We start from the raw sequence: 4,135 nt of genomic DNA on the forward strand, positions 1-4,135 counted from the left end.
CGGCCCGGGCCGGGGTCCGGCTCGGCCCGGGGTCAGGAGTCTGGGGTCCGGGGGCGAGCTGCGCGCCTGGGAACGGGGCCGCCGGCCGGGAGCGGGCAGCGGGCAGCGGAGCGGCCCCTCGTGTGTAACAGGATTATCTTTGCCATTTCAAGTTCCATACAGCATGTAATTTATTTTTAATTAGGATTAGATAGAGCAGGGAAGGAGACCAGACCTTTCCCTCCCCCACCTCCCCCTCCCCGCAAAGGCATGGCTATTCCACGAGGAGCTCTTATTCTTTATAAAAAAATCAATCAATCGCTAAACCAGGACCTGCGTTCATCTCCCACGCGCTTTGCAGGAGACAAGGGTGCAAAGGGCTGTATTTTCGATGTGTGCTCAAGTATCTGCATCATCCCCTTTCCCATCCACCCGGTCCCCATCTCATGCGCTTTCGATCTGAACCCATTCTTAAGAGGGTCCCGGTAGGGTCTCGCTCCTCTTGCTTTTTTTTCAGAGAGCAAATGCACTTTCCGTCTGCCTGGATTATTCTTTTTCCACAGTCGTGACTTTGATTTAAAAAAAAATACGTATCAGTCGCTCCGCTGGAGCAAAACCTTCTCCCCGATAGTTTGGATAGAGTCCATGACAGAAATGTTCTGAAAGGCTAGTGAAGAATCCCGTTTTGCAGCTCAAAAATAAACATACGGATCAGCTGCATTAAAAGCACTTCTTTGAAATATTGTGGTTAAACAGCCCAGATTGGTTGATTGCTCCATGCAGGGACATATGTTCTTGCAAACTGTGCGTATTGTTACTAATGGGGATTCTCACACCACAGCCTTCCCTTTGAATCTGAGGCGCTGGTGGTTTCTCCGGAGCTGTTGCAAGGTTGTTTTAATAATTTACCAGCTCTCTTGCACTTAGCGTTGTTGCGGAGACTCAGAGCCTGCTAAGAAGGAGGTGTTTCGCAGTGTCCAGAGGTCTGATCTCTGCTGCCAAGCTTCTTCCTGTTCCTCTTAGACACAGAAATCAAAGCTGCTCCGAGAGGTGGGTGTCAGGCAAAGGAAAAAGCAAGGCTCCCCGCACCCATCCCCGTGAACCCGAATCCCTGGGTAATGTGTTGCACCCAAGGAGTGAAAGCACTCCTAGACCACCAGCCTGATGCCAACAGCAGCCAAGTCAGTGACGGCCAGCAAATCACTCCAGGTACTTTTTTTTTAGCTTTAAATTTACTTTTCCCCCTGATTCTGATCCAGCTCTTAGAAATAAAGTTTGTGGGTGCTCTTCCCCTCTCCCAGGACAGTTACTGGCTTACTGAGAGTGACAAAAACCCAGGATCTCCTCCTCCTCTTCCCTTCACTCCTCCAGCTGAGCACAGGCACTTACGGCTCTGGCCCTTTTCACCATCACCTATAGCACAGTGAGTTTGCATATGTCCCAAGGTGTTGGTGTCCCCAGCGCAGCGGGGTAAGACTTTCCTCCTCTCAGCAGGTGCCTGGGGCTCTCTCCAGGGATCTCTGTCGATGGAGATAAGCTAGGAGGTGTTATATTTTGGGGCTGTGAGAGAAGGTCAGATTCCCATAGAGATCCAGCCCAGTACCTCAGGACCACATAGACCTTGAGGGAGGATGTGCAGCTTAACGCACGCACAGGGCAGTGGAAGCAAGCCAGGCTTTAGCAAGAGGCGGCTGTGTTACATGTGCTTCCCCTTTCCCAGGAGATCTTGGGGGCACCAAGTCCTGGCTATTGAAGTTCCCCCTCTCCCCTTGGCCCCAGTTCCTCTCAACATATGCTGCACGATGACTGCATGCCCTCGGGGCGGTGGGCTGGGATCCCCTTGTAGCACAAGCCCTAGGGTGGTATGACTTTGCTGGGGCTTTGCTGAGCCTGGCAGGGAGATGCCAGGCTATCTGGGCATGGTGTCCAGCTGGTCCCGCTCACCCACATATGCAGAGGGTCCGGCTGACTTCTCTCCAGCCGTGAAGTTGGGATGCAACATGTCCCCCCACCCCTTGTCACTGAGCCTGCAGAGGGGTGGCACGACCTCCCTCCCTGGAAACCTGTCTCTGCGCTCAGCCTCTGCCTCTTTCTTCTTGGGCATCCCGGCGGGCTCGGCTGCCTTGGAGTGATCTACAAAAACAAAGGAATTCTTTCTGCTTCACGGCCTAAACAATCCCCCCTGTTTAATCATTTCTGCCACAAGCAAGGAAGTGTGGGTTAACCTGTCAAGCTCCACAAGCCCAGGCTGACCAAAAACCCTGGAAAACAAAAGAGTGGAACGAAGCGGCAAAGGGTTTTGTTGCTCTATGACTGTTTGTGTTGGAGGGTAGCACGCGCCATTGTGCTTCTGTCTCCGGCCATGCAGGCTATAGAAGACAGAGGCTGTGATCCTTCCCGTGAGCTGCGGGTTGGTACCAGGGTTATAAATCATCCCGATCATTTGTTTGTTGTATTTGCTCCAAATGCTTCCTTGCTTGTATCTCTCCTCTGTGAAATGTGGGTTGGAAGAAAGAGTTTGTTTTGCAGAAGAAAGAAATTGCATGCCCATACCCCCCACCCGGCAAGCAGTTTTGATTCCACAGGGAATTTATTTTTTAATTGGATTAATTTCTAGCCTCTCCCAGAGTAGCAGCTGGGGTCTTTGATTCAAGAGGTTAAAACAAAAGGGCGTGAAACAAAAGACCAGTTCTTCACATTCCCCACACAGTGTGGGCCTCGTGTGCGCTGCCCGGAGGTATCCCTGGAGCAGCGCATTCCTAAAGGTCCCCCCATGTGGCCCTCAGCCGGGGTCTACTGCAGGCTTTTTGGGGTGCTCCCTAGTGTGGCTTGCCTGCAAGGTGGCTAGATGTGAGTCTTTCCCTCCTATCCCACAATCCAGCTTGTGGTTCCACATAACCTTACCCCTTAGTGTCCCTCCCCTCTTCTGCCCCCCCTTTTCCAGCTCTCTTTACCCTCTACCTTTTCTGCCCCGGAAGAGACAGATGAGGCTTTTCAGCTGTTAAACCCCTAGGCAGGTGCTGACGTTCAGTTCTCGTCACTGTCATCTGGAGCAAGCTAATGAGGCTCAGCCCCACCAAGGTCTGAGGTGTTTCAGTGCTCAACTGCCATTGAACGCGATGGGAGTTGGACATATTTTAGCCTGGATGAGGGCTTGAGGCTCTCTCAGACTCAGCCCTTCATGTCCACAGAGCACTTCTGTACCTCGCAGTGGTGGTGTGAAGACAAATGCACTGCAGACCATGCGGGTGTGTTGGACAGATGACAGCCCAAGTCCTTCTGTTTGCCCACCATCAGGACCGTTAGGAGATCAGAGATGCCCTTAGAAGGAACAACCTTTATTACGCAGGTCCTTTCTGGCTATTTTGCCTCGTTGCCTTTGGTTTTAGGGGGTGCAAGTAACAGAGTAGTTATTCATGCCAGGCTCCGATGCAGACCTGAAGAAATGCCTACCCTCTCCATAGCTTGGGGTCTGGTCAGATTGCTGGGATGTTAAAGAGGGGAGCTACACGGCTTCTCTCCCTGGCTGTTGTGAATTGGTGCTCCCCCTCCGTGGCTGCTGCCGTACACCTGGCTGGGATGTCTTTCATACCACTTTGAAGGTGTCCGGGCTGGTATATTTGGCTTTCCTCCAGCAGCTCCTTGTTTCCTCCTGGGCCTCGTTCACACTCTCCTTCTTGAAGGACTGTTTGGGATTTCAGACTCTTACGAATGATGAATGGGCAGAAGAAATCCACCTCTTGGCTACCGTGAAGATGTACAGTCCTCTGCGAATACTTACGTGTGGCAGTTGTGATGGGCTCCACTGATTTCTCTGAGAAGCAGCTCCCTTGCTATTTGGCATACAAGGTCCCTTTCTGAATGTCCTTCTGCTGCCCCTGGCCAGCCAGTGTCAACCACCCAGTGTCACCCACCCAGTGCCACTCACTCAGTACCGCACTAAACAAGCACGGCCACGTCACTCCTTGGGCTCTGCCTCCTTCCTACCGTTTCTGAAGTCCTTCCCAGGAAGATCATATCCTTATATAAGCACAAGGATACTTACATACATGCCAATATATTGTTACTATGTCAATAAAAATATCCTCCCCATTTCTCTGCTGTCTCTATATTTTCAGTCTTACCCAGCTCACGTGATTTCTTGCCCCCCCCCCAC

This window comes from Aptenodytes forsteri, unplaced genomic scaffold (genome assembly GCF_000699145.1).
Source record: "Aptenodytes forsteri isolate BGI_AS27 unplaced genomic scaffold, ASM69914v1 Scaffold172, whole genome shotgun sequence".
In the NCBI taxonomy this organism is placed as follows: domain Eukaryota; kingdom Metazoa; phylum Chordata; class Aves; order Sphenisciformes; family Spheniscidae; genus Aptenodytes; species Aptenodytes forsteri.